Below are 24,329 nucleotides of genomic sequence, written 5' to 3'. Positions count from 1 at the left end.
CCGGCCAGCCTGGGAAGCTCTTGGGGCCACTGGGGTCAAGGAGGCTTAGGGCACCATGCCCTGCAGCCTGCGTTCTGACCCTTTAAATGTCTGGTTTCTCCAGGGTTGGCCACTGGAGTGGCTGGAAGTTTGATCTGACACCGTGGCTGTCCATATGGACTCAGTGACCCTGAATGGGCATCTCCTGGGTGTCAGGCCCTGGGCTGTGCTCGGGGAGCAATTTCCCCGCTCCGCCCCCCGCTACCTAGAGGATGAGAGATGGAGGGAAGTAAAGGCTCGACTCTGAAATATCCCAGAGGAGTGAGTGCTAGAAAACAGGCCAGCCATCCCGCCTTGTTTCTGGATTCTCCAGGGCCAAGCCTGACCCCCAGCCAGCCCCCTTCTCCCCTGTGTTGTATTCATTTATTCATTTGTTCCCTTATTCTCAATACATTTTTTAAAAATATATTTATCTATGTATTTGGTTGCGCTGGGTCTTAGTTGTGGCAGGCGGGCTCCTTAGTTGTGGCATGTGAACTCTTAGTTGTGGCATGCATGTGGGATCTAGATCGAACCCGGGCCCCCTGCATTGGGAGCACAGAGTCTTATCCACTGCGCCACAAGAGAAGTCCCTCAATACATTTTAATTGAGTGCTTACTATATGCTGGGGATACAGCAGTGAGCCAGGCAGATGAGGTCTCTGCTTTCATAGAGCTGACATTCTGATGACAAAAGACAATATATAAGCAACATGCCCAAGATAATTTTAGATGGTGAAAAATGGTGAGGAAAAGGAATAAGGGGATGGGTTAGCGAGTGCCTTGGGGGTTTTAGATAGAGGTTCAGTGAGGGCCTTTCTAAGGAGGTGATATTGACCTGGGACTTGAAGTTAGAAGATTACTGTCTCAGGCAGAGGGAACAGCAAGTGCAAAGGTCCTGAGGCAGGGATGAGCTTAATAGTTTGCCAGGTATTTAGGAGGGAAAGGTTGAATGATTGGAAGGGGGACAGTGGGATCTTAGCCTAAGGCAGAATTTGGCTCCATTCAGGCCAGAGCCCCTTCGATGCATACTTTAGAAGCTCTTAGCTAACCCTCATTCCCGAGGGGTGTAGGGGCCCTCCAGAGAGGCTGTTTGCGGGCCAGAGTGTTCGGCAGTTTTTCAAAGCTGCTGTTCCCATTAGTTACATGTGGATCCCTGGGGCTGCTGCTCAGAGCCCAGTAGCGAAAGATGCAGAACACAGAGTAGCAGTCAGGGCATGGGATGCAACCTGCGGAGGGCTGGGTAGAGGGGCTCAGCCGAGACCCTTCCACCTCATCCTTCCAGAGTCAGGGTTCAGAGCACCCATCTAGAATTGCTAGCTGAGTGAGTCCAGCAAGTTAGGTTCTTAACCTCCCAGGGCCTCAGTTTCCCCATCTGTATTGTGGGACCCATCTCAGGAGTCCCCAAGCCCCCATCTGAGGGTTTCTGGAGGGAATTCATGAGCTCTGAGGACATGCACTTGTGTTGCTCCCTGCAGCCCATGAGGATGAGATTAATAACCAGAGAGACAGGAGTGGGCAAGAGGCCAGTCTTCTGCAGAAAAATGCCACCCCTCCTCCTGACCTGGTCGTTTCCATCTGTCACGGGGTTGGTCCAGAGGACACCGACGGTTGAGTCTCTACTTGGCTTTTCGAGGGGTTTCCACGTGACCCCGGGACATTACAAAGCTGACAGTCCCCCTGCCTGCCTGACCCCCTCCTATGCCCCTAGACTCAGCCAGAGCCCCACGGCAACCCTTGGGAGGCAGAAGCTGGAAGAAGGAATCCCTGAATTTACCCCAAACCCTTCTCTTCAGTGCCAAATCCCAGAGCGGAATCTCATTGAAATGCAAATCCTGGGGAGTGTTCTCAGGTGACCAGGGGTTGGGGGTGAGGGCTCAGGAGCCTGGCTGGTGGGAAGGCTGGGGAGGGCTCCCCAGTTCCTGCCCTCCCTTCCCTCCCCCAGACCCCTCTGGAGGGCTAGTCCTTCCTTCCTTAGGTCTGGCTTTTGACCTGTGGGTTCCCACGCTCTGGAGCTGGTGGGACCAGAACGGGAAGGGAGGGGCCGTCGACCTGAGACACCCCCTTCTGTTCCAAACTGCAAACTGCCCCTCCACAGACACTTCCCTTTTTCCAGACTTCCTCAGCCTCAGGTGCTCCCCCCGACCCTCCCCAGGAAAAAAGGACCCGAGAATCCTGAGGGGGCCGAGAGGGACACATTGCTGCCGGGGCAGCCGGCAACCCCTGCAGGCCGGCTGGAGGCAGAGGCACGCCCAGCCCCTGGAAACCGCATGGCCGCCTCCCCACCGCAGCCATACCCCACTCCCCCTGGGGGTTCTCAGATGTTGGCAGATGGCAGAACTGAATCTGCTGAGACGTCGCTCCAAAAAAGGAAAGTTGAACTGAAAAAAAAAAAAAAATCAAACTCTCGTACATCTTAAGGGAAAGCAGAGGAGGAGGGAGGGTCCCGGTCTGGGGCTCCCAGTGCCCTCTGCTGTTTAAAAGATCTCCCCGGGTTTGAGAGGGCTGTCTGGGAGGGGCAGGAGGAGGGTAAATGAGGACACACCGTTGTCAGGGCAGCCAGTGGGGCTCCTGTTGGAGCGGTGAGCGCCTGCGTGTGCGCGGGCGAGTGTCCACAAGTGTGCTCGTCTGTGACCCTGCCTACTCGTGCTGTGTGTGCCCGATTACAGGCTTGCAGCATCGTGTCTGTGCATCTGTGTCCCTGAAAGTCCCCAAATGGGAGTTCACGCAACGCACTGCGTCCCTACTGTGAAAGGGCAGTGCACAAGTAGTCAGAAATCCTCGCCCTCTAGAAACGGACATTCTAGTGTGTGTGTGTGTGTGTGAACTCCTGTCTGTGTCCGGGGTTTGTTTATCTGTGGGTGACCTTATGTCGTATGAGTCTATGTCCTAGGCTACGCTCACGTCTGCGGGGGTTTGCGAGTTTCCCCACGTGTTCACCTGGGTTAGATGTTCTGTCTGCTGAGGCCCAGTGTGTGAATGTCCACTGGTGAGAGTTCTGCACCCTACTGTGTGCCAGAGCCCCCAGAGCGAGCTCCACTGTGGGTGTCGCTGAGCAACTGTGTGGGTCCCTTAAAGGCCCTGTGTGTGGCCCTCCCCATATGACCCCTCCCCATCCACTGGCCGCTCCTGAGTTATAATTTAATAGCTGAAACGCTATTCCAGAGAAGTATCTGGGGCTGGGGAGGAGGAGGGCGTACGGCCCGCAGGAGGAGGAGGGGGCGGGATGGGGAGGCGCTTTCCCCCTCCTTCCTCCTTCGCGGAGCTGCTAAAAAGAAACTCGGCGTCGCGCCCAAGTGTGTGTGTATCTGTGTGGCAGCCTGTGCACGCGCGAGTGGGTGAGCGCAGGCCCAGGGGTGGCGACGCGGGCCCTTTAAGGAGCCCGAGGGGGCCGGGCCGGGGCGCGTCTGTGCGGGCGGGGAGCCAGGAGCCGGGAGGCCGAGCCACCGCCTCCCGGGCTCCTGCCCCGCCCCCTCCTCCCCCTCCCGCCGCCGCCGCCGCCGCTGCCGCCGCCGCCGCCGCCGCCGCCGCCGCCGCCGCCGCCGCCGCCGCCGCGCCGCCGCCGCCGCCGCCGCCGCCGCCGCCGCGGAGCGGAGCCGCGGGCAGGCCGGGCCGCACCGGAGCCCCGCGTCCGCCCGCGCCCCGCCCGAGCCGTGCGCCCGCGCCCTGCGCCCCGCGATGCGCGCCAAGTTGCGGACCAGGGACGCGGGGCTGGCGCCCTAGGAGGCGGCGGCGGGAGGATCGCGCCCCGGCTGGAGGCCGGGCCTGCTGCGCGCCCCCAGCCCGATCGGCACCGCCACTTGCCTGAGCGCCCGGGCAGCCCGAGCGCGCCCCGTGCTCGGGCGCCGCCGCCTCCACCTCCGCGAGGTGAGTTGGGGCCGGGGGTCCCCGCGGAGGGCCGGGGTGAGGCGCAGGGCGCGCTTCCGGGGGAATCGGGGAAGATCGGGCGGCGCACGCGGCGGAGTTGGCGGGGCCCCTGCACTCCCGAGTTGGCGCTCTCGGGGGTGGCCTGCTGGGGAGTGAGGCGCCTCGTAGACACTGCGGCCCGCGTGCGTGGAGGTGCCGGGGAACTTAGGGGAACTCCAGCTCCCCAGTGAGGGGGCGGGCAGGAGGGAAGTGGCGTGGGGGTGGGCGGGTGGGGGGCGCCCTGGAACTGCGTAGGGCAGCCCCCCACCGTGTGCCACGGCCCTGGGGGCATGGCCGCCATGCGCCTCCCTCCTCCCCAAGCGGCCTCGGACTTGGGGGGGGGGACACTGCGCCTTATTTTCCAGCGGGCAGTGCGGCTTTGGAGAACCCCTGGAGATGGCACCCTCGGCTCCCCGGCCTGGCTGCTGCGGAAGGCGCCTGGGGGGTTCCTGCCACCGGGGGTGTGTGTGTGTGTTGGCGGTGGCGCTCCTGGGCGAGGGACCGGAGGGCTCTGGGTGGGGGTCTCCGGGGAGAGGCACCCCTTGCTCCCCCCTCCCCCGTGGGCTGGTGTTCCTGGTGTCTGGGCCTGCCTCCCGCGGCTGGTGACGCCTCATTGGGCCGCCTCCTGGTCCCTCCCCCAGGCTGTGCGGATACTTGGGATGCCACTAGTTTGGGAAGTTGGAATTCGGAGCTGATCCCACTTGGGCTGGACCCGGAGGCCCCAGGCCCTGGTGCTGGGGGAGCACCCCCAGAGACTTGGAGGGGAGTGGGAGGGATCCGTGGGGCGCGCCTTCCCTACCCCGGACGCTTGCAGGAAAAAGCCCGAGGGAGGGAGAGAGGGCTAGGCAGGCGGGCGGGCGGGAGAGACACGCTGTACCTGTGAGCTGCTGTCGCCCGGGCCCAATTAGCGTAGGGCGCCCGGCGTTATTTTTACATTGTAGGTTTAATTTTTGGGAAGCGAGGGCCCTCGCGCCGCCTGTCGTGCGCTCCTGCGCTCCGAGGGTCTGGTGCAGGCAGCGGGGGCGGATCTGTTCTGTCGGCTCAGCCGCCTCCCTTCCTCCCCCTCCTCCACCCCTGTTGGTGAGAACTGGTTTTATTATGATTTTTTTTTTTCCCTTTTGCAGATTTGGAGGAAGGATGTGTGAGGGAGGCAGGGAGGAGGGAAGGGGAGAGGATCCCTGTGGAGTTCTGGGCTCGTTGGGTTGTGTTATCGGTGGCCTTGACTTTGCCCTTTTAAAACCAGATCTGGGTCCCCGCGGCTGCTTTGATAGAAGGGGCTCTCCGGGCCAGGAGTGAGCTGGGAGGGCGTCCCAGGGCATTGTTGTGTATCTCGTCGTGGGTGGCCTTTTCTTTTCTTTTTCTTTCTTTTTTTTTTGGATTGGTGGGTGCGGGGAGAGCCCTCTGAGCAAGGAAGAGGTGTGAGGTGGGATAGCTGAGCCATTCACAGCCGACTCTGCAACTCAACGCCTTGAGTTGGAATCATACTTTTGACACTTTACTGGCAGTGTGACCCTGGACAAATTACTCAACTTCTCTGTGCCTCAGGCTTCTCGTCTGTAAAGTGGGGTAACAATAGTACCGAGTTCAGAGGGTTGTTGTGAGAAGTGAGGTGGTAATACATAGAAGGTATTCGTATATGTGTTACTACAACCACTGTTGTTGTTATTATGATTCCTGGGTTCTAAAACTTGGCCTTTAATCCAATGGCCTGGACATTTTGTGAGAAGAGGCTGCCTTGCATTTTGCCTGAAGATCTGGTGAAGGGAAGGGGCCTTCTTTGCACCTCCCTTTGCTTTTCCCGGTGAGGACAGAGAAGGGAGGTGGCACCTTCAGCCCATTGAACAGATGCACAGACCGAGTCCGGCTGGCCCGGAGCCGGGGGTGAGCGGGGAAGCGGCAGCGGCGGTGGGGCGGCTGCCAGGGCATCCCGGGCGCTGTCTGGCTTCCCCGCGCCGGCTGCCTTGTCCCTGCTTGGAAACTTAACCACCGCCGCCGCCGCCGCCGCTGGGTGCCCGGGGAGTCTGCGGTACCCAGACGTGGGGGCGGGAACGCAGCGGGCCCCAGCCCCGGCCTCTTCCCACCGAGCTATTTACGCTTGCTCCGGGATCAATACTATTGATAAATCCATGTAAATGGTAATGTGGCTGTCAGGCCCCGCTGAGGGATGGAGACCCCTCGTGGGGCTGCGCGCACCCCCCTCCCTCCCTCAGCGAGGGTTTGGCTACGTGGAAAGGATTTATTTGGCATAATCCGTTCTTTTCACCCAATTAATAATACTCATACCACCTCCTAAAGATTTCGGAGAGCTCTGCAAACACGAATTTAGCTGCGTGAAAGGCGCGAGCTGGGAAGGCTTGATTGTTCCCAGGGCGTGGGGGTGGGAGGCTTGGCCGCGCTGATGCTTGCCCGCTGGCTGGCGTTGGAAAGAGGCCCCAGGAGTCCCGGCCCCCAGCGTCTTGCCATTCAGGCTGGATGTGGAGGCTGGCTGGTCCGGATCCCCCCCCCACCCTCCCTCCGACTGCGAGTTGCAGGGGGGAGGTACCTTGTGCTGTGTTCCCACCCAGACCTGAAGCCTGTGGGTGGAGAAGTTGGAGGGGGCTCCCTTCTTAAGAAGCAGAGATGCACAGGCAGGAGAGCTGGGACTCTCACCGCTTCCTTCCAACAGCTCTGAGAACAGAAAGTCCCCCACATCAAATGCTGCCTCTGACAGTAGGGGGTTGAGAGCTTTTATTTGTGTGTGTTTTTCCCTCCTCCTCTGTTTCCTCTTCATCTCTCTAATGCCAACAGCAGCCTCCCCAGGTGACACCTCCGAGACTGGACTCCCTGCAAGGGGAACAGCTTGCGGGAACTGGTCATTCCTGCCCCAGGCACCCAGGAAAGGGGGCCAGGAGGGGACCCGAGTCTGGGCTGCTGCTTGGGGAGGGCCAAGCTGCCCAGGGTCAGGCCAGGGGTGTCATCTTAAAAGGCTTGTCCCATGGGTGGGTATGTGGAGTCCCCAGGGAAGTGATCCTTGGAGGAGGGGGAAGGGACTTGACAACCTGTCAAGTGAACTTTTGGCCTAGGAGCTGGAAAATACTATGTGTAATGCAATAGTAATAACAGCCAACACATAGAAAGCACTTACCATGTGCCAGGATCTACCCTCAACAGGAATCTACCCCTTTACTCTTCATTACCATCCTGTGAAGTCAGGGCTATTATTATCCCATTTTATAGATGGTGAAATTGAAACAGAGAGGTTAAATGACTTGCCCAAGGTCACACAGTTTGGATGTGGAACTAAGAATTAAGACCTGGGATTACCCGTGGTCGCATTGGTGCAGCAAGAATGAACGTACTGCAGACCTGCTCTGTGGAGCTGCCAAAGCGGGTAGGAAAAAAGAAATTATGTTTCTTATTTGAGCAGCAGCTGCAGATCTTTGCCCCAGGGGGCAGGAGACTGAGAACTTGTTCTTTCCAGGATTTGGGGAGGGGCAGTGCCAGAGGCAGGTCTGAAGGTTCTTTGAAGTCTCCTTTTATCTTAAACATTCATGCAGATTTGGCATTCGCTCTGGCGATGGGGCTGTGTTTATTTTGAAATGAAAACATGGTTTTGAATTATTTAGCATGGCATATAACGGGACTCCAGAAAACTGCATCAGATGAGTGCCTGTACGCTGGCGGGCAGCCCTGGGGTACTTTGTAGCTGGAGACCTTGAGAGGTCCTGGGGCAGATGACAGCTTTTTCCTATTTTCCAGATGAGGGCGCAGGTCAGAGGTGCCAGGCCATCCCAAGGTCGCATGGTGGTGTGACTTTTGCTTACGATGATCAAAATCATCATCATTATCTTTCTTTTAGACCAAAGTGAGGCTTTTCTGCCTGGGCACTTCCATACCACCACGCCCAGCTGGGCTCAGGCTAGCCCTGGGGGAAGGAACTTTCCGTTTATAGATCCGTAAAGAATCATCCTAAACCAACAGTAGAGGATAGTCTGGGAGTGTTTTGTTGGAGATCCGCACCTCTGATCATTTCAAGTTCTGGTGAGTTGAAATCCCGGCTTAGCGATGTGCAAGCAGAGTGCCCTGGGGCTGGTCCCTGCCCCTCTGAAAGTTTGGGTGCCCTGGTCCGTACACTGGGCACAGTGCCCACTGGGGGTAGGGGAGAGGATTAAGGGGCTGAAAGTGAGAGCGCTGGGTTTGATGTTCGGCCCTACAGTTTCAAGCTGTGTGACTCTGGACTGGTTACCTAACTTCTCTGAGCCTCAGTTTGCTCATCTCTAAGATGGGGATGATGATGATGATGATGATGATGTTGATGATGGTGATGATGATGCTACTTCTGATTTTATTGTTGTGAGGACGCGATGGATGTCATGATAGACCACAGGAGCTCTTGCTACTTTGTCCCCCACCAACCACTGGAGAGGAAAGGCTTCCCGCTGTAGAATTTATTGTTCACCCCAGGTCCTCACTGACAGGCTGGTTGGACACAACCCCTTCCTCCCTCTAAAGGGCTGCTGGGAGGGACCCTCTCATGGCATAGTCTCTTCACCTGAGCCCCAGGCCTGGGCTTGTTGCTCTCTGGAGGCGGCAGGCTCTTCTCCTGTCGGGCTGATTGGTGATTCACAGATGTGCCCAGCTCTCTCCCTGGGCCCTTGAAGGCTGAGGTTTTCCATTCCGCCTTTAATCCCCCAGTGCCTGTCAGGCACTGAACTTGGAGGGCTTGGGCAGCCTGGAAAGTGGGGGGAAGACTGATGGGGAGGATACAGGGAGCCTCCTGGGGGAGGGCCGAGTTTCCCCTTCACCTGGCAGCGGGGGGCGGGGATGGTTCTAGAAAGGGCTCCTTTGAAGTCAGACCTGATTCAAATCCTGCTTCCCTCAGTTCAAAACTCAGCGAAGTCTCTGAACTTGTGGCCTCAGTTTCCTTATCCTTAAGTGGGGGAGGGGTGGAAAATAACGCCCCCTCAGAGGACCGTCCATAGCTGCACTGCCCGGTCGCTCCCAGCGATGGTGGGGACTGTTCTAGATCTTTGCTGTCCCCTAGCCACTAGGTGTGTGTGTGGCTCTGAGCAACTGAAATGCGGCTAGTGCTGTCGGAACTGGTAATTTTATTCCGTGTTAATTAACTGAAATTTAAAAAGCTACATGTGGCTGGTCCGGATCCGAAGGCCCAGGACTGGATGATGAAACAAGGTTCTGTGTATGGGAGCAGGGCCTGGCTCTTAGCAGCTGAGTGTTCTCCTTCTTTTGTGTGTTTTTTTCTCTGCCTGGCGCCCCTGTATCCCTGTCATCTTGGAAGGACACCCCCCCTTCTGTGGTCCTGTTTCCCAGCAAAGCCTGAGGCTCTCCTGGGTGCTGGCCCAGGCTCCTGTGCCCTCCGTCCACCTCCCCTTGCCCCCATTCCTAATGTCCCCACCCCCTCCTGTCCCACCAGCCTGTGGGGCAGCTCTGACCAGGAGACCTTTCTGTGATGGCGCGAACGTTCCGGACCTGCCCCCTCTGCCCAGCACCTTAGCCGCTCTCCACTCTTCAGGTGGCATTTGGCACCTGAAGTGATGCTGCTGCCACCTGGGATCCGAATGTTATTTGCTACTTGGTTTTAATACGTTTAAAATGTGACTAGTGGGCACCGTCCCTCTTGGGCGGCGTGACCTTAGAGCCTTGCCTTCTCTGTTGACTCAGGGCCAAACGCCTGTATTCAGGCCACTGGCTGGATGTTCTCACCCTTCTTGGTCCTACCAGGCCACCGTCCCTGAGACCGGAGAGCTGGCTCAGTGCCCCCCACTTCCTTCCCTGGCTGTCATTTCTCCAGCACAGGAGACAGCCCCAGGTCTGTGCAAAGTGTGGGCAGCTCCCACTGGGAGCTGAGCTCAGGTCCAAGGGTCTTGGACTCAGGCTCAGAGGAATCCCGGCTCGTAGAGATGATGGTCCAGCCCCTCCTTGTCTGTTTCTGCACCTGCAGATACATCCGGAAGGCCTGCTTCCCGTAGGGGCCGCCATGGTCCATATGTTTTTCTGCTATGAATTAACACATGGATGTCCTTCCATGTAGATAACAACTAGATTAACTTTTTTTTTTGGCGCGGGGGGATAACGTTACTTTTATTTTTTATTTGAAAAATACAGAAAACCAAAACGTAACACACTGAAACCCTGCTACTTGCCTTGGGCTTTATAAAAATGTGTTTTACTACAAGAAAAAGCATGGGCATGTTAAAAAATTAAAACAGAGCCTAGAGGTGTCGAAGTAAGTCTCATTCCTGTTCCTACCCTCCCAGTTCTGTCCCCCAAGGCAGATACACGTGGGAAAAGTTTCCTCTCAGAGATAGTCTGGCCATATGTCTGCCTCACAGGGACTTGGATGTGTGTGCTCTGTTTAAAAACAAGCACACAAATGATATCACGCCCTATTCACATCTTACTTTCCTCCTTTAAATTATAATACATCTTAGTAGTTTATTCTGGAATATATAGAGAGCAGGGGTTAGCAAACTACGGCCCGCGGGCCAAATCCAGCCCACCTCCAGTTTTTTATATGGTGCGCAAGCTAAGAATGGTTTTTACTTTTTTTGATGGTTGAAAAAAATAAAAAGAAGAGTATTTTGTGACATGTGAAATTAAGTGAAATTCAAATTTCAGTGTCTGGAAGTAAAGTTTTATTGGAACGCAGCCATGCCCATTCATTCATGTGTAGTCTGTGGTGGTTTTCAGGCTATAGCAGCAAAGCTGAGGAGTTGTGACAGAGGCCGGAAGGCCTCCAAAGGCTAGAATATTGATTCTCCTGCCCTTTACAGAAGACATTTGCCGACCCCTGATAGAGAGCTCCCACATTCTTTTTAACTTCAGCATAACCTTCCAGGGTTATGTCAAGGAAACTGGGGCCCTGATGAGTTTGAGGGTCACACCCAGCAGGCCCGAAAACCCCTCCTTCTGCCTGGCTCGCTGTTCTTGCTGTTATGCTGTTACTGTTGTAGAATGCAGTAGGGCAGTGGGGATGGTTAAAGCAGATGACCTTTGGCACAATGCTCTGGCCTCTTAGATGATGTTTGAGGCTATAATCCCTTCTGTCCAGCGCCACAGAGTTGCTGTATGTAACACCTTCTGTGCGGTGCTACATAGTTTTCACAAATTTTTGCAAAGTCTCTCAGAATCCATCTTGTTTCCCTCTTTGCTTTGACCGTTAGGATGCTCGGAGCCAAGTTTGCAGCCTGCCTTCAGCAATCTGATCTGGTCTGTGTTTTGGTTTTACCGACTTCATCCTGTTTTCAGATTGGTTTGTCCCTGATTTTTCTTTTTGTCTTGACCTTGCTGTCTGATTTTTTAAAAAAATAATTAGTTAATTTATTTTTGGCAACGTTGGGTCTTTGTTGCTGCGCGTGGGCTTTCTCTAGTTGCGGCCAGCGGGGGCTACTCTTCATTGCACTGTGCGGGCTTCTCATTGTGGTGGCTTCTCTTGTTGTGGAGCATGGGCTTCAGGCTCGTGGGCTTCAGTAGTTGTGGCGTGTGGGCTTCAGTAGTTGTGGCGCGTGGGCTTCAGTAGTTGTGGCGCACAGCCTCAGTAGCTGTGGCACGCAGGCTCAGTAGTTGTGGCACTTGGGCTTAGTTGCTCCGCGGCATGTGGGATCTTCCCAAACCAGGGCTCGAACCCGTGTTCCCTGCATTGGCAGACGGATCCTTAACCACTGCGCCACCAGGGAAGCCCCTTGCTCCCTGATTTTACCTTATCCTATGCATTCCTGACAGTTGTCTCAGTTCTTGAGGGGTGGGCTGGAGCAGACAGGAGTAAAGAAGAGGAAAACACTTGCGAGATGTTTCCAGGTTTGTTCCCCCTGCGTGCCTGCGGGGTGGTGGGTGGGTGGTCTCCTGACAGATGATTCCAGAAGGAAATCAAGGCCCCATGGAGTGTCTTAACCAAGGTCAGACCCTGGGCAAGAACCAGGGTCTTTGGGTGTCCATCCTGGGTCAGACTTGGGAAGGTGACAGTGAGTGAGTTGGAAGGTGCAGGATCCCTACTGGAGGCCCTGGGGCCCTTGGGAGCCACTTGGCCTGAGGGAAGACCGTGCAGTGGGGTAGGTGACCAGCTTACCACTCCTGGGTGGAGGGTCACTCCTGTCTGTTCCATATCCGGGGCGCAGGGATCGTGGAGTTGTTGCGGTGGCAGTGCTGCGGGTGTGTCCGCGTGGAGGGGCCTCTGGGCTCCGGTTCCAGCCTTGGTGCTCTGCGGACGCTCTGCGGACACTTTCCAATGTTTCTGCTTCCTTCTGTTGACCCTGGGATATTTCTCTGAGCTGGAAAGGAAGTGGGGGGAAAACGTAACCCACGGGTAGAATCGGATGAGACCAGCAGCTGGCCGCCCGCTGGAGGGCATGTGTGGGTGTGTCTCCCGGAGACCCGGGGGCCCAGGCTCTCTGCCTCCTGTCTCCTGGGGTTGGCTTGGTCTTTGGTGACGTGTGTTTGTGTTTTAGGGCTTGTGAACGGAGCTCAGATGAGCCACGGGGCGGAGTCTGGTGTCTGCCTCTTACTGGCTGTGCGATGCAGCCTGGGACAAGTAATGGAGCCTCTGTGCAGAGCTTCTCAGTTTACTCACCAGTGAAATGGGGTGATGAATGACACGCGACCTCAGAGAGTCTGGTGAGGCAGAGAGAGCTGAGGGGCCATTTGAGGCGTGAGTCGGTCCTTCAGGCCGTGTCTTTAGTCCCTCTCCTTCCTGTCTGCGGCTCCTAACCCTCGGAGCCCGCCCTGGGGCCAGGCAGGTGGATCCAGCAGCCTCCTTCCCTTTGTCCCAAAGGGGCTTCAGGCCCGATCTGTCCCCAAACAGACGTGCGGTCCCCCCTCGCCCCCAGACCCCCCAGCCTGGGCTTCCTGCCTGAGTGTGGGGCCGAGCCAGAGAGCTGGGGGTCACCCCAGCTGCCCTCTCACCCGCCCAGCGCCTGCAGAAGCCTCCATGCTGCCCCCGTCTGTTCTGTGCAGAGCTGCTGGGTGGACCCTGCGGGTGAGCGCCCTGACCTGACTCAGAGCCCCATGAGCCCTCAGGGCCTTCCGGCACCTCTTGCATGAAATCCAGGCCCTTCTCACTGCCTCGGAGGCCTGTCTGCCTCCGCGTCTGCTGACCTCCGACCTCCCCTTGGCGGACACCCCTGCAATAACTGTGTGCTATATTGGGGGGGGAGGGGGGTGGTACTTCTGGGCGGGAGGTCAGGAGGGGTGGGTGGGAGGGGAGTGGATTTTTCTTTGTGGCCCAGGGGGCCTCTCTGGGAGATGCTGGCAGTCAGAAGTCCCTGAGGCCAGGCCCGAGGGTGCACACAGCCGGGGCCCCGTGGGGAGGGGGTGCCTCGGGGGTCCCTGCTTGTCCTCACGCTGAGCTCTGGTGCCCGCTGCAGACCCTCCGGGAGCATCGCCCACTGCTACTGTCTCCTTGGCCATGGCAACTGCCTGGCACCGCGGGCCTGCTCGTTAGGCTAACGGGGCGAGCCTGCTGGGCCAAGGTGGGGGGCCAGGACGTGCTGCCCTGGGGCTCAGTGGGGCTTGTCCGCCGGGCGACCGGCCACCGGGCCAGGAGCGGAGCGGGGGCGCTGGAGGAATGCTGCAGAGTCCAGCAGGAGTCAGGGGTCCCCAGGGTCCTGGGGGCTTGGGTCCGGTTTGCAGGGTGGGGTTCTGGTGGGAATTACGTGTGGTGGTGACTCCTGGGTAACTCCTGTGACCAGTTAAACGAGGGGAGGATGAAAGCTGGGGGAGAGATTGGGAGGCGCCCACTTTTCCCTGCCCCCCACACCCACCGACACCGTCTCCCACCCTCCTAAGTATTCTTAACCATTTTCACTTTTGCCCACTTCTGCTGCCTATACTCCATCTAGGCCACCGTACTGGGTGGAATAGTGTCCCCTCCCCCAATTCATGTGCTTCCCAGAACCTCAGAAGGAGACCTTATTTGGAAATAGGGTCGCTGCAGATGTAATTAGTTAAGATGAGGTCATGCTGGAGTAGGGTGGCCTTAAATCCAATAGGACTGGTGTCCTTATAAGAATAGAAAGTCGTGTGAAGGCGGAGGCAGAGAATGGAGTGATGTGTCTACAAGCCGAGGATTGCTGGCAAGATCCATGCAACAGACTCCCTCGGAGCCTCTAGGAGGGACCATTCCACCCGACACCTTGATTTCAGACTTCTGACCTGCATGGCCATGAGAGAATACATTTGTATTGTTTCAAGCCCCCTAGTTTGTGGTAAGTTGTTATAGCAGCTCCAGGAACCTAATACAGCTCTCATCATCCCTTGCTTGGACTACTGCAGTAGCCTCCTCACCAGTCAGCCTGACCCTCTGTTCCCCACATGGCAGCCAGAGGGTTTTCTTTTAGGCCTGTCCCTCCTGTGCTCAGAGCCCTCCCATCTCAGACAGCATAAAAGCCAGCTCTTTAATCTTGCTTACAAGTCCCTGCACAGTCTGTGCCCCCCCCCCGCCCCATTCCCTTTCTGATCTGCTCCCCTTGTTCACACTCTGTACCAGCCACACTGACCTCCTTGTTGAAATTTACCTGACATGTGCCTGCCTCAGGATCTTTGCACTTGTTCTGCCTGCAACACTCTTCCCCCAGGTGTCCATGTGACTTGCGTCATTTCTCTGCCATCTTTGCTCAGATGTCACCTTTTCTGTGGGTCCTTCTCTGGCCTTAATTAAAATTGTACCCTCTCCTCCTCAAGCCCTCTCCTTCCCTCCTTCACATGTCTCCTGATGAACTATGGTTTTATCTGTTTAACTTGCTGTTGTCTGTCATCCCTGCTAGAATGCATGTTCCGGAAGGGCAGGGACTTTGGTCCACATTCCCTGCTGCACCGCCATTCTAGAACAGCTCTGGACACACAGTAGGTGCCCAATAAATGTGTCGACTGTCAGGTTCTGGCTGGGCATGGCCTGACCTGGCATCCCAATGCAGGATGTCTTGGGATCCCAAGTTGTCTGCCTTTCCCTGCATCTGATACCTTTTCCCTCACCTGTGGCCCTCCTCAGACCCCCGGAGGTCGCTGGGCCTTCAGCTGCTCCCTCCCTGTCTTTCCTGTGGGTGGTCGTGACAGTCCCCTGCGGAGCAGAGCTGATTCCTGAGCTCTGAAGTGGCTGAGGTTTGAGATAATAAGGTCCTGGCTACTTCAGGCCTCAGTTTTCCCATCCCCAAAATGGACACAGTCAGATTGCTCGTCTCTCGAGGCTGTTGGGAGCGTTAAGTGAGGACACACAGGAAGGGGCTTGCTGCCTGACACTGAGAGCACAGAGAAAGACTTCAATCCGATTGGTGCTTGGTGGCGGTGGTGTCAGTTTGCTGTGCTGGTTTTCAGAGGAAGGGTGAGACATCATAGCCGGATGGCTCCAGGTGCCTGGGGGACTTTAAGCTCGTGTTCCCTTAGGCAGGTGGCCTCTGGATGCTCTTGTGGCCTGAGACGTCTCCTTCCTGGCCCCATGCGCCCATCCCCTCCATCACAGGAAGGTGAGCTCTGCAGGGTCCGAGGGGGGCATTCCCAGGGCCTGTGAGGCCTGTCTGTTGTTTGCTGAGAGAGAAGACCCCAGGTAACTTCACGAAACCCAGGGACAGGAGGAACCCTTCTCCCTTTCTTGGGCTGGGTTCTTCTTTCACTCTGTGCCTCAGTTTCAGCATGTGTAAAATGGGGATAGATGTCTTCCCTGCCTCCTAGGGGAGTGGACTGGATTAGGGCACCTGGGGTGGCCTCTGTGATGGTGACCTGCCATGGATAGGTTGTGTGCATGCCGTCTTCCTCCCCACCTTCCTCGTCTGGTCTCTGGGCAGGGCTGGGGGCTGAGCTGACAGAGGTTTTATGGGCGAGCTCACTCCGTGTTGTTGTATGTTAGCTCATTTAAGCCCCACAATGACCACAATGACAGCTGTGGCCAGAACTGTTAATTTCCCTGTTTAATGATGGGAGAATCAAGGCACAGAGTGGTGATGTCATTGGTTCAGGGCACACGGCTTGTAAGCTCTTTCCTTGGTGGGTGGCTGTCACAGGCAGGACCTGGCCTTTCCTCCTGTCTCCCTTTCCCGTGGACTGTGGATCCCCAGGCAGGGGGGTCGGCCTGGGTCCACCATGTGCCCAGCCCTGGGCGCCTCAGCTCACCTCTCTGGCCTGGCCTGGCCTGTTTGCCTCGAGGTCACACTCCCAGGCTCTCCGCAGGCTCCTGGGCTCTGCCTTGCAGGAAGCTGACCCCGCTGTCTAGACTATAAATAGTAGCCGCAGCGGCGGGCAGGAAGCTGCGTCTCATGGCACCTGGGCGCTGGCTGCTGCCCCCTTGCTGCAGCGCCTCCTGGAACTGTGCTTCTCCCGGTGGGAATGCCGAGGCGGAAGCGTATGTGCACCCCAGGCGCTGCTCTGCAGGTTTGCTGTGTGACCTTTGGGCCCCCGTTGCCCTCTCTGTGCCCCTGAGCCCCTGGCCATGTGTCCGGGATGCCTCTGATCTCCCCGTGCTGTAAAGAGCGCCTCCACGGTGTTTGGATGGCAGCCAGGGAGGTGTGGAGGGTTTGGTGGGTGGTCTGACACTGGGGGGACAGTTAGTGTTCTCCTTGGAGGGGAGGTAAGTGGGAGGGGGCCATTGAGGGAGCCTGGGGAGGGGAGATGGGCCCTTTCCAGATGCAGGGTGGAAGGGGTGTGGGGGAGGCTAAGGTGGAGCTGCCTGGAGGGTCCTGGACTGGGAGGCAGGCCATGGGGTGGGCGCCGGGCATTTGAGACCCATCTTGTTTACTGGGTTGCTGTGTAATTTTCGTACAACCTCTCTGGGCCTTGGCATCCTCCTCGCAGATTTTCTGGCAGGAGAGAGACGCACAAGGGTTTCGCAGCAAGGAGAGTATTTCGTCGTGTCCTCTGTCATCTGTCGCGTTGTGACGGCTATTATTGTTAATATCGTTAATATCGTTAATATCGTTACGGGGCAGGTTTCACCTTGTCCCTGTCCGTACTGCCAGGTCCTTGGAGACCCGGCTCTTGGGCAGGGGTCAGTGAGGTGTGCTCACCAGCAGCCACGGGGGGAGGGTGCTGACTCACACCAGGGATGCCCCTAGTGGCCGTGCTGCTGGGCACACTGGGTGGCCTCTGCTTCCCCAGTGCCCGCTCACCACCCAACAGCTGTGTAGTGAGGGCTTGGCCCCTTGGGTGGTTTTCCAAGCATGAGTGTCGTGCTGCCGGTCAGTTGAACCTTGCAAAGCCTTCCATTTTCCCGGAGGTTGTGTGCTCTGTTGGTGCCAGTGGCGTTCCTGACCTGGAATGCAGGGACGTGGCGGCTTCAACAGGGCGTCTTCCCTGTATGGACCTTGCTGGAGTGGGGGATGAACAATAGGGCGATTCGTGACTGGTCCCCAAAACCCACAAAAGTTGCCCAAGAAAATGGATTGATGAGTTATTTGTTGTCATCTTAGGGAAGTCTCTGGTGATAAGCCCCAGGGCTCTGCCTGCTTCACGTTTTCATCAAAGGCTAGACTGGGCACCCTCGGGGTATGTGTTCACCGCGCAGATGACAGAGCCGGGTGTTCTGTAGGAGTGGAGAGACTGAGTCACGTGGACTCAGTACTTGCCTGCTGGAGCTCAGGGTTTGTGGGGTGGGCCTTTGGGGCAGTTCCCTCGAGGCCCAGAGATTTTTGGAGCCTGTGGGGAGGAAGATAATGGTCTCCTCCAAAGATGTGTACGCCCCTAAACCCCAGAACCTGTGACTGCGCTATGTTACATGGCAAAGGGGAATTAAGTTTGCAGATGGAATTAAGGATGCCAGTCATTTGACCCTGAGGTGGAGGAAGTTATCCTGGATAATCCTGGTGGGCTCACAAAGGTCCTTATATGGGAGGCAGGAGGTTAGTCCAAGAGATTTGAAGGTGCTGTGCTACTGGCTTTGAGGATGGAGGGAGGGGCATGGAGCCAAGGAGTGCAGGCAGCCGCTAGAAGCTGGAAAAACAAGGAATGCGGGCTCGCGGAGAGCCTGCTGCAGGAGCACAGCCCAGCTGACACCCTGGTTTTCACCTTGTTAGATCCATTTCAGACTTCTGATCTCCAGAACTATGAGATGAGAAACCTGTGCTGTTTCAGGCCACCGCGTTCGTGATCATTTGTTACAGCAGCAAGAGGAAACTCAAACAAGAGCCCTCATCTTCCCTGAGACCCCTAGCAGCCAGGTGCCACCTGGTCATTTAGACCGTGTGTGTCCCTGCGGCCAGTGGCCTTGGAATCAGGTGGCCGCTCCGTGTCGTGCCCTTGCCCTGGGGCTATGGGTGAGGGACACGGAGTGAACAGAAGGACCTGCAAACTGTAAAGGCTTGTGCTGGAGAAAAAAATGAAATGCAAGGGCTTCCCTGGTGGCGCAGTGGTTGAGGGTCCACCTGCCGATGCAGGGGACGCGGGTTCGTGCGCCGGTCCGGGAAGATCCCACATGCCGCGGAGCGGCTGGGCCCGTGAGCCATGGCCGCTGAGCCTGCGCGTCCGGAGCCTGTGCTCCGCAACGGGAGAGGCCACAACAGTGAGAGGCCCGCGTACCAACAACAACAACAACAACAAAAAAATGAAATGCAAGAAAAAAAATCTAGAAGCAGAGAGATGACCAGCAGGGAGGGAGTGGTGTGAAGTAGGGATGTTTTGTGTGTTCATTTATTCATTCAAATCCGGTGGGGGTACCTGGCTCCAATGAAGGCCCAGAGGGAAAAAAAATGTGTCCCCAGCCTGTCCGCCCCAGCCGTGACGAGCCACAGATGATTCTTCTGGGTGGGGTCTCCCGAGGGGCAAGTGCTTCACATTCTCGGAGCAGACGGGCGATGCCACATGCTGCTTCCTTCCCGGCTTTATTGAAAAGAGAAGGAAAATGGCCCACGCCTTCGGCCCAAAGGCCCTCTGGGCCGTCGTCCAGAAACCTGAAGCCTGCAATTAAATGAAACTGGATCCTTAGGTGGGGAGAGCTTCTCTCCCCTGAAGAGGAGGCTCTGGAGACCGGGCCCTGGGGAACCACTGCTCGCGGATAGGCTGTATGGGGTCTGGGGAGACGGTGGGAATGTTCTAGCCAGTCTGAGTCCAGGAGGCTGGACTCTGGGCCACCAGCTAAGGTGGCGGTTGCCTTTTATCCAAAAAAAAAATAATAAAAATTACAGGTGGCTTTCTCGTCATTTGAGCTTCCTCCCCAGAGACTGCCACTTCTCCACTGGACATGTGCTCGTCTAAGAATGTCGTCACACTTGCACGGGCCTCTGCACGGTTTCCTGCACGGCCTGGGGCCCCTGTCTCATCTCCAGGCTGGAAGGATGCACGTGGCCGCGTCTTTCTGTGTTTGCCGCTCTGCAGTTTGCTGTTAGAATGGGCCACGGGACTCTGCCCGTTTTGTAGGTCAAAAGTGGTCGAATATTGACAGCTTTTATATAACTCGGCCTCGTAATTTCCTCTCCACGTTGAGACAGGAAAGCAGACCGGAGTGGTTCCGAGCAGGGATCCTGGCGGCGTGGGTCCCCATCCCTCCTGCCTCTTTCCAGCTGTGAGATGTCACTCTGTGCCTCAGTTGCCCTATAGGTAAAATAGGGACTGAAATAGTACCTATTTTCTAGGATTGTTTTGAGGATTAGAAGCGTAATACACAAGGTTTATCGTGTAGCTATTATTGTTATTTTAAAAAATTCCCTGGCGGTCCAGTGGTTAGGACTCTGTGCTCTCACTGCCGAGGGCCTGGGTTCCATCCCTGGTCGGGAAGTAAAATCCCTCGAGCTGCGTGGTGTGGCCAAAAAAGAAAAAAAAAGAAAAGAAAATAGGATTTTGCGACGTGTTGGTGCAGTTAGATCTAGTTGATGAATTTTAACTTCTGTAGAGATAGTATCTTGTCATGGGGACCCAGGACACGTGATTGGCGTAGTCCCTAGATACCGCTTGGGTTGATGGCCGTGTTTGGAGCTTCTCTGGGTGCTTCCAGGTGCTCACGTGCTCTCCTCCTCCATGTGTTCCTGGGAGTGGGACTGCTGGCTCGTGGCTCTTCCCCCGATGCTGGCAGGTTCTGCAGGGGGCTCCCTGGCTGGCCCTCTGTGGTAGGGTGTGAGGTCTCCCCATGGCCAAGGCCGTGTGCGGGGCGTGTGGCTCGACGGCTGCTTTATGAAAAAGACTTTCTTGATTTTCAGAAGCAGAACCAACCAGTTCTTTGTATTTTTATTTTATTTTATTTCATTTTATTTTATCTTATTTTATTTATTTTTGGCCATACCACGTGGCAAGGGTCTTAACTGCTGGACCGCCAGGGAAGTCCCTGTGTTCTCTAGAAATTGGAAAATTAAGACACAAAAAAAGCCTGCACACACACACACACACACACACACACACAAAATACAACCATGTTCTCACCCACCCACCCCCCCCCCCCGAGAGAGAGACTGTTGGCATCTTGGTGGTGACTTAAGGCCCGTTCCTGCCTCAGTCTTCTCATCTGTGAAGTGGGGGAGGTGTTGCCCTGAGGGTTGCCGGTGATCTGGCGAGGAGCTCTGTCACCTTCGTGGGCTGGCTGTTTCCTTTCCGGGCCTCAGTTTCCCCATCTGGAGAATGGAGTTTCCCCTCCCAGAAGCACTTGCCTTCTGGGAGGCTGTGGGGATTAAGAGTCTCTTTGACCGGGCACGGGGCGCACAGTAGGTGCTTTGTGATGGTGAGCAGGTGACCTGTGTGCACAGACTCGGAAGGGCAGGGTGCACACACCTGCCCTTGCGGTGGGGGGCGCTGCAGCGGGCCATGCGGGGCTGGGGCCGAGGGTGGGCAGGGTGTCCTCTCCATGCCTGGCTGTGCAGGTGGGGGTCTTGGCTGGAGGGGCTCAGCTGCCCTCCTCCCCGGGTCCCCGAGGAGCCGGCTCAGTGGAGATCCCTAAGGCGATTAAGTGGGTTCATTTGATCCTGAACGTGAACTTGAGCAGGCGGCTTATCTCCTGGAGATGAAAGCCGGGCTGGCGAGGAGCCACCTGGCCCTCGCAGGGAGTGCGGGATTTTCTCCTCCACCCCCTGCCCAGCCGGGGCCTGTGCTGGGGCCTTTTTCCCCACCCGCCTCCAGCCCCTTCAGCCACATGCGATGATGGACCGAGGGCCAGGTGCTTTTCCGGGTCTCAGAGCGGCAGGCTTGCCGTGTTAATGCGTTTGATCCTCTCAATCTCGCGAGCTAGCAACGATCGCATCATCACTTTCCCTGTGTTACAGGCAAACAGCTAAGGCTCAGAAAGGTCGGCTGGCTTACCCAGAGCCACACAGCATCCTGACAACCCCTGACGATATTTAGAGCGTATCCTTGGAAAATCCCCTTTACTCCTTGGCGCTGAAATTCCTCCTGAATACGGTCTTGACTTTGCACAGAATTAACAACAACAATAACAACAATCAGTGTACACTGTAGTGTAAAAGGAAATGGGAGGAAGTGCTGCTGGCTCCCACTCAGAATGAGTAAGTGTCGATGCGATGCAAGTGAGATCAGAAGCGTTTCGGTTCTGGAAACACATGAAAGTGATGCTAAAGAAAAAGCTAGCGTCTGGATCGGTTCTGGCAGGGTTTTTTTAAACGGCCAGGTTATTTGAAAATTGTGTGGAGAGGGTGGCTTTCGTGGCGTGGGACTGTCCCACTGGCCGAGCGCCAGTCCCAGGACAGCCAATAACATCCCTGCCAGTTTCTGAGGTGTTCCAGAGTGGGGACCCTGCCTTGGAGACCCCTTCGGCCCTAACAGCACAAAGACAACAAGGTGCTGTGAGTGGGGGGGTGGGACCCCCTGTGCTCGAGACCCTCCCTGCTTTCATAGTGGCAGACCAGACACTGTGGTCCCCCTCCCCCATCCACTGTCTGGCTCGGCACCCACACAACCTCCTCCTGGCCCCTGAATCCATCCTCTCTTGCCCCTGCTGTGCTCTCCATGCTGCAGGCAAAGGGATCCTGTCCGAAGGAGAATGAGAATCTTCAGCTCCTTGCCTCACCCTCTCCCTTCCCTTTTTCCTCCTCCTCTGAGAATAAACCCAGAGGCCCCAAGGGTGCCGGGGAGCTGTTCACCCTCACTGACCCATCTCCTGGCTCTTGCTCCAGCCACATCCCTCCCCACCCCGGCCTCTGCACTCAGCCGCTGCACTTGCTGTTCCCCCACCAGGCATGCTGTTCCCTGCGATCGGCATGGCGGCTGCCGTCAGGTCTCAGCTCAGATGTCACCCTCAGGAGGACCTCCTGGCTGCCCAGTCAAGGGTACCCCCTGCAACCACTGTCCCAGCCGCCCACTTAGGTCTGTAGTTGTTGATCGATGAAGTTTCTTGGTTGATTTCTTCCCCTGGTGTGTGTTGTTGGCCTTCCCACATCAGATCACTTCCGACGAAGCAGGAGCTCCTCTGTCTTGTTTGCTGCTAGGCCCCCAGTGCCTGGAATGGTGTCAGGACGTAATAGGGACTTTTGGTCAGTTAGTGTTGACGGCCGATGGGTCCCTTGGCAGCGAGACCAGCCCTGGCCTGACCTGGAGGAGGGGGACTGGGGTCCTGGACACAGGTCCCTTGTCACTCAGGTGGGTTCTACCCTGTCTGGAACTGGCCAGACCAAGGGGCTGGCCCAGCGGAGGGTGGCTGCCACTGACTGCTATTTCCTGCCCAGGAATAGAGGCCCTTAGGGGTCAGGGTAGGGGTGGGGCCAGTGTGGCGACGTAGCCCCCGGGATTCTTTTGGCAGTGTCTGAAGACATTTCGTTTATCCCAGCCTGGAGGAGGTGTCACAGGCATAGCGGTTTGACGCCAGAGATGCTGTGAACATCCCCCAGTGCACAGAGCAGCCCACAATGACGAATGATCAGGCCCAAGTGTCTTTAGCGTGAAGACCGGGCATCGGGCCTTAGGAACTCACATCTTGATTGTGCCCCGGGCAGGGGAGGGCAGGAACACCTAGATTCCCTTTTCATGCTGCGTCCGTATTTCTGTGGCCCAGAGCATGCTCTCCCCTCCCCTCCCCCCCGGGCACTTCCCTGATAGGGCTGATGGGGCGCTGAATGGTGGACGAGGCTGGATGTGATCTAGCGGCCCTGGGGCCAGTTCACAGCTCGCCTAGTGGCTGTTCTGTGCCCCGGGTCCCCCGCCTCCACTCCACCACAGAAGCAGGAACTTTCCAACACAGAGCCCGGCTGTGAATCAGCGCCACTCACTCTGGGCAGTACGTGGGGCCTCTGGGGCTGTTTTCAGTTTCTACCAAGTTTCTCACTGTGACTCAGTGTTGCCCCCCGGCCCCTTGACCCAGGCTTCTGAGCACCTTCTGAGCTCCTGTGGGACATCACAAAGAGCTGGCTTTGAGGCTGCCCTTTGCTGGGTGCTTCGGGCCTCAGTCTTCTCATCTGTGTAGTGGGAACAGCGAGGGAGATGTTACAGGTGTTTACTGTCATCAAACAGTGGATCCCAGGGGCCGCATGTGCCCAGGGTGTGCATGGAGGGAAATGAAGCAGACACTAGGGGGTGAAAGCTGGGAGACTCACTGGGGGACTCACACAGGGGAGGCCCGTGCCCTGTATCCCCTCCAGCTCTGTCCGTGGAGGATCTGGGTGGAGGACCGTGTGTCCAGGGGCTTCTGTTCTCCATGACAGGCAGTCGCCAAGCCCAGTCGGGGATGGTGGCCTCCATCTCTCACTGGGTCGTGCTTCAGAGGCTGGGGCGGGGGGCCCGTGCCCCAGGTATTCTCCTCATGACCTGGCTCAGGGCTTGAGCCTGGTGTCCTAGGTGCTGAGGGGCTGGGCTTGCGTCCCTGGGGAGGCGGGCTGGTGAACCCTGATGGCGAGCTTGCACTGAGCACCTGCCGTGTGCCAGACTGTATAGCCCTCAGCATCACCCCCATTTTACAGATGGGGAAACCAAGGCTCGGAGGAGCAAGGTGACAGCCTCAGGCTTAACAAAATGGTAGAGCTGGGATTTGTGCCTGAGCCGTCCTGGTTTTAACTCCCCTGCTTATCACCTTCACCTTGTAGCAGAGGAAACAGCCTCAGAATTTAGGCACCGGCGTGGGGTCGCCCAGCTAGACCCTGGTGCAGCTGGGATTGGGTCCGGGTCTCCGGCCAGATCCCGGGCTGCTGGGACTCTGTGTATGGACTCCCTTGCTGGGCCTCTCTGTCCCCATCTGTGCAGGATGGGCTGGTGCCCGGGTCACAGATGCTGGGGTGGGTCGGGGCTGGTCTTGGGGAGCGGGAGTGTGCAGAGGGAGGCCTGTCGGGGTGGGGGAGGAGTGGGGTGCTCCAGTAGTGTGCAGAAGTCCTGATCTCCCTTCAGGACCAGGTCAGCGGGAACCACCCCTCCCGCCTGCGTTGCTGGACTCATTGGAATATCCCCTGGGCCCCCGGTGACAAATCTCTTTCACCATCTCTTGACCCAGACAGTTAATTGCTTCTGGCGATCAATCGTTGGTTCCGTGACACCCCTGCTCTCCCCGGCAGCCCCTGGCCCTGCCCTGC

At 57.0% G+C, this 24,329-nt stretch overlaps 1 protein-coding gene across 25 annotated transcripts in view; it reads left to right on the top strand.

Moving 5' to 3' along the window:
• The first annotated feature begins 3,712 nt into the window (after positions 1-3,712).
• Positions 3,713-24,329, top strand: part of NCOR2 (nuclear receptor corepressor 2) — a 221,264-nt gene continuing 200,647 nt past the window's right edge. For 9 of the 25 annotated variants that reach the window (XM_060310853.2, XM_060310864.2, XM_060310859.2 and 6 more), the window contains exon 1: positions 3,716-3,885. The gene's annotated coding sequence lies outside the window, so the exon portion shown is untranslated. Of the gene's footprint in view, positions 3,886-24,329 lie in introns of all 25 variants that reach the window. The other 16 variants (XM_060310876.2, XM_060310855.2, XM_060310863.2 and 13 more) reach the window with 5 other exon arrangements.

Source organism: Globicephala melas, chromosome 13, assembly GCF_963455315.2.
Source record: "Globicephala melas chromosome 13, mGloMel1.2, whole genome shotgun sequence".
Lineage (NCBI taxonomy): Eukaryota > Metazoa > Chordata > Mammalia > Artiodactyla > Delphinidae > Globicephala > Globicephala melas.
Note: the sequence above shows the minus strand (reverse complement) of the source record. Positions and strands in the feature narration are given on the sequence as shown.